Source organism: Stegodyphus dumicola, chromosome 11 (genome assembly GCF_044657685.1).
Source record: "Stegodyphus dumicola isolate Sdum_Otavi_A_Nest chromosome 11, ASM4465768v1".
In the NCBI taxonomy this organism is placed as follows: Eukaryota; Metazoa; Arthropoda; class Arachnida; order Araneae; family Eresidae; genus Stegodyphus; species Stegodyphus dumicola.
Genome location: NC_140778.1, coordinates 56,102,442 through 56,112,740, shown reverse-complemented (window position 1 = coordinate 56,112,740; position 10,299 = coordinate 56,102,442). Strand labels below are relative to the sequence as shown.

Below are 10,299 nucleotides of genomic sequence, written 5' to 3'. Positions count from 1 at the left end.
TACAAAAAAAAGCTTAATATTTATTTGTTTACTCTATTAAGATTTTATCTAGGGGCGGTGCTAGATACCGCCTGGTGCAGTCTGTACGGGTCCTAAATTCTGCTACAAAGCGCCTATTTAAGTTATAAATTTTCACCGCGCCTAAACTTTGGATCCCAGGTGCTTTCCCTAAATCATAAAAACTTCTCATCCCTTAATTTTGCCACTTGGTGCTTCCCCAAATTCCAAAAATTTTGTCTTCCCTAAATTCTGCTGCCGCTTCTGGGTTTATGGTGAGTAACATATCAGTTATTCTTAATTAAAATAGCACTAAATGTAATCCTTTGGCCTAAGAGTTTCATTAACAAAATCTATTTTTAGCATATGAAAAGAAATTTTTGTTAAATTTTTCTTTGTCAACATTTCTTAAAGCATTTAAAAATCTATAATCATCGCCAAGCATAATGTTAGCATAAAAGGTTGCCATACTCTTGTTATTCAATTACTAATATATATGAAAAAGAAAAGTTTAGACATCACTGCACGAGTTATTACTGAAGCTGCCATGTATTGATAAACATGCGGTGATGAAAGCAAAATATAATGAATAATGACTCGCCAGATCGCTGTTGGTGATATAAAATAGGTGAATGTTTGATTTGAGATGTATGCTAAGCAGATACTCAACTAAGGATCCAAATTATTAATCTCACAAATTTATGCTTACATGATTGTTTTTCCATGAGGTATTTTTTTAGTGCCTAAGTGAAATTAACAATCGGAATTTTTAAGTGAAAATCTCCACGTTTTATTACAGAAGGAAAAATCAAATGCGTATGCGTAAAGTATACCCCCCCCCAAAAAAAAATGTTCGTGGCTTTAAGGTCCGGATTTCGGACTTTGTATTATACTTGAACCGAGAAAGTGTAAGTAATGACCATACTTTTTACTATTGTCATCGCACATACATAGTTTGCTACTTGCCACTGACATAGAAGACTCTGCTTGGTCTTCTGCTGCCATAGCCCATTAAAACCAAATTTCCTACCAGACATGTCTATCATACATCCCACATTGATTTCTGCAGTTATTTCATGCAGTGTTGTTTCAGTCATTAAGTGCAGGTGATTGGCCACTGTGTCCATGATGGGAGGTTATACCTGAACTTACGTATTCCCGGCACGTTCTTGTTACCTCTCTATGTTGAATTCCCTAATTTCCAAAATGGAATGTCCCATGCATCTAGCTCCAACTACCATTCCATGCTTAGAGTCTGTTAATTCCCACTGTGTGGCTATAATCACACTAAAAACTTTTTTACATGAATAACTTGAATACAAACAAAAGCCCTGCCAATTTGACCCATTTATACATATATCAGTGTATATATATTATACACACCCTGTATAAGTTCACTCTCCTACATTTCAGAAACATTTTTGGGAAAACAAACTTGTTGAGCAATGCCATTGCCACTAATAAAAACAACATTCCAATGTTCACAATAAAATTTAATTCACGATTTAGTGAATTTTTTTAATTTCCATTTTAGCAGATAATAAGCCTCACTTGGATAGACTGCGCCATATTCTCTGCCATCATCAAATTCTATGTTACAGTTACTGATTCGATATAAGAGCGCCTCACAGATATCGTACAGATTGAATTGGTCTGCGACATCAGATGTTGAATTAAAAAAAAAAAAAAAAAAAAAAAAAAACATAAATTAAAAAAAAATTACTGCATGAACGATATATTTAATAATCAAGTTCTCCGACGTGCCATCAATCGGTGGCATTGCCGCTGGATATATTTTTAGGTTCTGTGTATAAGTCGACCCCTACTATGAACTTTGATTTTTTTCTTAAAATTTGTCACTTATATGCGAGTATATACAGTATATACATAGCAATAAAACAAATCAATAAATAATCTTTGGATTATGGTAACTTGGCAAAAATTTGGCAACCAACCCCGCTACAGCAACCTGCTATTTTTGTTTTGGACGCCATTTTGTTTTCATGAAGTAAAGGCATGTTTTTTTTTTTTTTTTTTTTTTTTTTACTCAACATTTTTCCAACAATCTGCTAGCCGAATTACGCTTATACTAGAACTTTTATGGAACAAAAATGCTTAATCATGACGAAGATTAGGTGCGAAATTGGGAGAAAGTGCAGAATCGCCCACTGCTTGTGCGTTTTTAAGAATTGCACATACTCGGTATCCATGTACATGTCAACCTATTTTCACTTAAAAAAACATCCCAGAATTACACAAAAATGGCATTGCGCACACTCTTGACTTTATCCATGTACAGTGCTAAAGTCCTAGCTAGTAACCTTTATCGCCTTACCAAAATGTCGCCAACTACTTGTTACCATATTCCAAAGATTAGCCATATAAATGTATTAGTGGTTGAAATTTCACTGGAATTTGCTTTATCAAAGTTATGTTGCTAATATGGAAGGAGTTCTGATGATGTGTTTATTTGTGTTAATTTTTATATTGCACCTCTGATTTATTATTTATATTATACAATTATTTTCCTTGTTCTATACATGCATATCGAAATTTACATTTCTCATAGAGCGGCGATAATAAAACTAAATACAATGGTAGAATAATGATAATACATTTTTATCTTCAAATGACTAATGATCTATGTTAATTTTTTCATTATATAACAAAAGAATATGAAACTACTTTTTAAAATTAATCATTTTATATATGATTTTAAAAAGTACACAGATTTATAAAACAAAAAATATTTCCATTAACAAATGGTATGAAGTAAAATATATGTACACATATTTGGGAATACATTAACCATCTAACTATTTTTTTTTTCAGAATTTAATGGTAAAACATTTATCAGAGGTTTATTAAAATTCGTTAAAAATGCAACAATAAAAAACACCTCATTTAAATTATGTAGGCTATTATATGGAATAGCTCCCTCAAAATGGCAGAATATTTTTATTCTTCCTATTGCCCGTTCAATATGCACTCTTTTATTGGAAATAGCTTTATTTTCACTTCTTTGTTCAAGAGTGAACTGAATGTTTCCTTTCAAAAAGTGCGGTATTTTTAAATGACACCCTTTTTTAGATAATTCTGAATTAATTGTAAATCCTTTATCAGCTAATACTAAATCTCCTTCCTCGAGCAAATCAAGTAACTGGCTTTTTAAAAAGAGAGCTTTATCTGATATTGCACCACACCACAAATCTGAAATAAAGGTGACTGCTCCAGAAGGAGAGATGCCGACTAGTGCTTTCAGCGTATTGGCATTTTTGTAGTAGCTGAAAGTTAGTTGCTGTTCTGTAGGATTGCATGGCCTCTGTATTTCGAGCTCTGTGCAATCAATGATTACTCGGCAATTTGGATATTGATGTAAGAATTGCAGAGGCATGAACTCTTTAACTTGGGCCTTTTTTGGCCATATATTCACACATTTAAGCTTAGTAGAAACAATTCTCGTTACACAATTGAAAATCTTTGAAACTGTAGAAGAAGCTATCTTAAAAATTATTCCTAGGAATTCATTTGTGGTTCCAGTTCGAATTTTCACTAGAAACATGAAAAATTGATCAATAGGTGGCATTCTATCTTTCTTTAACAAATCTTCCGATAAATTTAAAAAGTTGAATATTGTCATAAACGTCTCATGAGAGAAACCTGTTACGCATTTCATGTTTACTTTTATCCTCTCATTAGCTGAAGAAAACACATTCAATAAAACATTATTTTGTGCAGCATCCAATTGGTCTCTCATTTGACAAAATTCGTTTAAAATTAACAAAAAAGACTCGTCAGTTTGTGATGATACTGTCTTCCTTATGCAAACAGGAATATTTGCTCTGAAAAGGAAAAGAAAATATGTACTGTAATAAATAGTTTGACAGTTTAAATAAAACAAAAGTTCTAATATTAAAATAAATACTTTTCTTTAATAGTAATGTCCAAAATTTAAAGCATGAATTGCAGCTCCTACACCACAGAATAGTTATGGTTGATTTCAACCATAACTATTCTGTGGTTATGGAATTGGTGAATAGGAATTTTCCTAATCAGCAATTAGTCAAGCAATATGCTTTTTTTTTTTTTTCATTTTCTTTTTTTAATGTTGTGATAGACAGGCAAACAACATTCATAGTCATATTATTGCTATTTTTTTAAATATATTTACAATTTCTAGATATTATACATGAAAATTTCAAGACGGTATATATGTAACTAAGGATGGGTTATATTCAATATTATAAAAAAATATATTGTAGACAACAAGCTCCAAGACCAAAATAAATGCATAAGTGTCCTTTTAATAATTTGAAAAATAAAGATAATAATGAAAGAAAGAAATAATAAAAGAAAACAGTGCTTTTAATAATTTGGGAATAAATATATGTATAAAATACAGGTACTCAACTGGGTATAAAGTATATATGTTATGAATAACAATCCCCTTCCCCCATTTTGGTGACACTACACCATGCTACACGTTGCAAACATCTAATTTATCACTTGCATCTAGCTAAAGTACCAAAATAACTGATAAATTTAAAATATCTGACTACAAGTATAAATAACGTTTTATTATGAAAAGACATTTCTAAAATATCTATTCTGATTACAGTACAACAACTTAATAAAAAAATGCATTCTCTTAACTAGAAAGGTACAATGTAACTGATTTAGGTACTTTTCCATTATGCACTTGCCATGCATTTTGATGTGTATGTGTGAATAACAGAAAAATGAGGTATGTGTGTACACATATACCACTTCGCACACACACACCAAAATTTGCATGGCAGATATATAACAGAAAAGTTCTCTCATTTATTTGGCATTCTTTTGTTGAACTATTTAAATACTTTTGTAATATATAGAATTCTTTATTAAAGCAGTTCCCAAGACTGAATCACTAATCAACTGAAACATCTCATTGAAATCTTTCCACATATTTCTCATACCTCATTACATGTTACATCTTGGTTGATTAGTAATTAAATTTGGGGGACATTTTACTAAATTTTCAATTTTTTTGTGAAACTTTTACATGCAAATAAACATAAGGTATACAAAATAGAGGACGAACTAACAATAAAAATTATTTTTAAATCAGCAATACTGAAGCATTTAGAAGCTTAAAATTTCTATGTAGTAAGCTATTTGCAAGGATAAACTTAAGGCTAGCGTCTAATATGATACCTTACAATGTGATGCTAGTAATCAGAATCTGGTGAAGTAAATAATAACAACCCAGAAATCAAATTCAATGAATTTATTAAAAAGTATTATTAGCAGTGGTAAAAACTGAAGTAAGAAACACCAAAGAAATAAGCATAGAAAGTGTCATATTATAGAAATAAGTATTAAAATTAGGTGGAAACCTCGCTAACTGCTTCGTCAGTGAAGTGTCTACCAAAGTTGTAAGAATTGAAGTAAGAAACATTATAAAAGAATAAAACAACAAGTCCTTAACACATAAGCAATAAAAACCCTGTCAAATACGAAATAATATGTATCATGCCATAGACAGCAATTAAGTTGCGATCAAGGCAATTTTCATTTCGAAAACTATCAGCTGCAAAAAACATTGAAACAGGAAGAAAGTAATTAAATTTCATAGCACACCAATTATGCTTTTATCTTTTTCTAAAACCAAAAGTGTAGAAAATTTAAAATTTAAAAAAAAAAAAAAAAAAAATACAATCTTTAGTTTTCACATACAAATGCTCTATGTATTTCTGATAAAACTAGTAGATAAATACCTCTTTTCTCTTGAACTTTCCTGTGATGGTTCACCAAATACATAACTAGTTCGCTTACGAGTGGTTCCTTTAGTCGAAATAAAAATAAATTTCGTTGGCACAGCATCTGCCTTTAATGACCTCCTGTTCGTGAATGGCTGGTATGTGAAACATTCTTCTTCAAAATGTTCAGAGCAAATTCTGGTTGGGAGTTGGATTGAAGTTTTCCCTTTTTATTCTTACTATCCACTCTTTACGCAGATTTTCATCCTTAGGAAACAGATGGAAGGAAATCTTATTTTCTTTGCATCTGTCTTTCATGTTGTTATTTGAACAACCGTATGCACAACATGTAGTAGGCATTGTCAACACTCAAAAACTGGAAATGTAAACAGGAATTTAGAAATCAAACTAAAGATTAAAACTATAATGGGAAAATGATAAATGAATTATCAGATCAAGGAAAGAATTCATAAATAAATATTAACAATCAGAACATGGTAAAGCAGCGAACAAGAGAGTATCATGAAGATAACAATAACATATAAGAGTGGCAAAAATTATACTAACCAAATGAATGAACAGTTAATTAACGTTTGAAATAATACTTAAAACTGAAATGCAAATTTCATAACTAATTAAAAATAAACAAAGTTTCCGATTTTTCAACACAGCTACAACAGCACAAGCTTGTTTGTTTACATTAGCAGTCCTTACATCACGTGACCTCCGACGTCACCGGAATGTATCTCATTATAGCTATCTTTCACGCACAGCTCATTTCAAACGCTGGTTCAAAATCGCTAATTTTCAAGCTGTGAATTACATCTGCGCGCTCAGTGTCATCATGGCTACGTCATCACTTCTCACTTTCTGCAAAAGCTCTATGAGCTAGCCCTTCTCTTCTAAGTCCTGTATTTACAGTATTACACACGAACCGGATGTAAACAACACTATCCATTAAAATTCCCTATACTCAAAATCCCTTTTCCCTTCTTTATATCCAGGACTTAGAAGAGAAGGGCTAGCTCATACAGCTTTTCCCCTGAAGCAGAAAGGGAGAAGTGATGACGTAGCCATGATGACACTGAGCGCGCCAATATAATTTACAGCTTGGAAATTAGCGTTTTTGAACCAGCGTTTAAAATGATGTGTGTGTGAAAGATAGCTATTACTTGGAAGAGGCAATGTTACTGCTTTATGCATTTTAGACTGAACCATTAAAAAATTTAATAATGCTTACTCAATTTTAAAATAATAGATAAAATGTGCTACACTTTTAACATAAAGTTCCGTGGGTTTTTTTTTTTTTTTAATTTTATTTTTATTTGCAGGTTTTTTTTTATTTAATGCACGTTTATTTCTAATCATTTCTTTATTTGCATGCTAACTGAGAGAATTTTTATACTGCTTCTAAGATAACTATAATAGCAGCAATTTAAATATACTCAAAAAACAACTTTACATTGACATAGGTTTAAACATATATGACATATATGGCAACATTTCTGCTAACCTACGTTTGATTTTTTGCCTAATTGTAAATTTTACATTGTTATAATTCTCTTCCGATTCAATATAATAGATATTTTTTAAATAATTTTGTAATTTATACTTATATCTATATTACAATTAAATAAATGTATATAAGATTGTTTGTTACCTTAATTTTGACAAAATAGCTTTATTCAAAGTACCTAAAACAGTTATTTAATTTTTAAAAAGTGTGAGTAAAGGAAGCAGGTCTTTTTATGCCAATTACTTCGATGTTTTATACTATTATATTTTATCTAGAATGCTAATCTAGCACAAAATCTAATCAATAATTAGTTACAAAGGATACAATAAGAATAACTTTAACAAGTACTTAACAAAATTAGTTTGTTAAATACTTGTTAATCTTGTTGGTACTATTTTGGTATTATTCATAATACCGGAGATATTATCGATTAACTCATAAAAGTCAGATGCTTTCTGATTTCCTGTGGGGTAGAGTATACCTTTTGCGGTACTTTTTGAAAATAATGTTTTCTCTGGAGCGACTTTTTGTCTCTCGTTTTCCTTGACCATTAAATAATTTGGTTTTAGTAGTTTGTGACACAATTTGATTTCTTCTCAATCTCTATTTAAAACCTCTTTAATAATAAAAAAAATTTAAAAGTTACATCTTCTAAAACAAATCCTCTATCTAAAACGCGGTTTCTCAGTAATTTGAGGCAGAGCACGAAATGAGACCTCTGATTAAAACAAACTGCACATTTTGAAAAGAACCAACTTAGTCCAGTTTAGAGTCATAGCAGAGTTTTCAATCTATATGTATTTCGTCGAAACTGGGAACTCATATTTTTTCTACAGAATACAAATATTCGCCTCTTTCCTTCTTTAGAGTAAGAACATTACTTTGAATTCTTGGACTACACTAAAATTTAGAAAACATTAAAAAATAAAATAAACACCATTTCTTTAATTTGAATCTAGGTAAAGAAATTCCTATTTTTTTCTTAATTTATTTTCTTTCCAAAAATCATATCTTTAAGATGACAGAGCTCTTATGACGATGCAACGTGAAATATTTTCACTAGTCCACCTGATTTTTTTCTTCTTTTTTAGTAATGCATTAATCTGCGTCTTTATAAAAATAGACATTTTTCCAAATTCTCCGATTTGTGCTTCCCCCCCCCCCGAAATTTCGCTATTTGAGATTTTAATTTCTGATACCAATTTCTGTCTAGATGTCGTCCACCTTCTTTGTCGCTGAAAAAACATTCTAAAATTTTCTTTTCTCTATTTTTCAATACTTTAATACAATTTAATACAATTTTCTAAGGATATTATTTTGTTCTTCAAATTATCAATGCATTCCAGTTTATCCTTAAACATTCAGGATGATCTACATTTTCATTTGTGAGTTTTATTTCAAAATCATTAAAATTTGATTTATTATTGTCATCATCAATTTCGATTTATTATTGTCATCATAATTTACTTTCGGCACAGCATTTCATTTCAACAGTTTCTTTTTGTGGCCATCCAAACAAGCGATTTTTCATATCAACTTCATAAACACTGCATAGAAAATGTTCACTGCAGATTTTTCCGCTCTTCACATTAATAAAATCTTCTCTTTGACATTTGTGTATCCATTCTTTTGTCAAAAGCAAAATCTCATTCGGATGCTTTGGTCCCATGAAATAAAATATCTCATCCTTTCATACTTCTGTAAGTGCTACGGCACGTTACTGCAGCGCAAAATGCCATATTACGTAAACGATACTTTACAATATAGAATTTAAAATAAAGCTGACTAAAATTACATATATATAAATTATTTTAAATGTATACATTATTAGAAAACATATATATATATTATTAAAATTAATGTGGGATATGTAACCTTTAGAAAATCGTCTCGCAGCTCAATGAAACTACTGTTTTAAACGCGGGAACAGGTGGCATCACAGTGACGTCAGATTATTGCCTGTTACGTCCCCCCATTAGGCTCGCGTCAGCGAGGAGTCGAACAAAGAAATGAGCTACTCCTTCTATTTATCCTGTTTATATCTGAGAAATGGAATAAACTCATTACATTTGATTCTGAACAGAGGAAGATCATCGTTTTAGTGTCTGAGGCTTGTTAAAAAGTCCATGAGATTCAATGCGCGAACACTTTGCCGCTTGAAGTGCGCTTGAGGCCAAAACTCCTAGCAAATAACTTGAGGTAGAAATAAGTTGTAGATCTTTATACAGCACGGAAAATAACGTAACGGCTCCTAATTCTTCTGCTGTATCTCGTGAATATTTCCTGGAAACATTGTTGTAGTTTTAAAATGGTTTATGGGTAATTTGAAGCAATGAATGAACAGACTAAACTTCATGAGTGCTTTGGTGATAAATCATGTTAGTCCGAAATAAAAAAAACTTGATTTCATGAAATCCTGAAAATCATGCCAATAGTATATCGCACTAGATGTGCCTTCTGTGCAGTGTGTATTAGTATATCGCACTAGATGTGCCTTCTGTGCAGTGTGTATTAGTATATCGCACTAGATGTGCCTTCTGTGCAGTATGTATTAGTATATATGATTATTTCATATCACATATGCGTGCACCAGGTACTTGGCTTAAGAGCATTCCAGGTTTCATCCTGAAATTGTAACATTTCCCAGAAAGCAATAAATAAGCAATAAATTCTTGATTGTACTTCCAAAGTGACCCTCTCAGTTTTCCCCATATATTTGAGTACAGTGTATATTGGAAAATGTCATATGTCGAAAGAAACTTCATAAAAGAACTCATGTCTACTCACCCAACAGGAAAACCTCTCGTATGTGACGAAGGTAAATGTCGTTTAGACTGAAATGGGGATTAAACCTATGTTTACTGTTAAATGCATGATGTCAGGTATGTAATAAATCATTTCTCAATAACTCAATGTATGTGTAAGGTATGTAAGAGTGCATTTGAATGAAAGTGCATTTTAAACATGCATATGATTATTTATGCAGGGAAGAAACTTTACATATGTGAAGTATGCAGCAAATCATTTACTAAAAAATGTAATTTA

At 31.1% G+C, this 10,299-nt stretch overlaps 1 pseudogene across 1 annotated transcript; it reads right to left on the bottom strand.

Moving 5' to 3' along the window:
- Nucleotides 1–2,751: 2,751 nt before the first annotated feature.
- On the bottom strand, nucleotides 2,752–6,479 carry LOC146994014 (uncharacterized; annotated as a pseudogene). The gene is made up of 2 exons (XR_015043836.1): nucleotides 5,757–6,479; nucleotides 2,752–3,839 (listed from the first exon to the last, which is right to left on the bottom strand). The product of XR_015043836.1 is annotated as an uncharacterized LOC146994014 (transcript).
- Nucleotides 6,480–10,299: the final 3,820 nt, after the last annotated feature.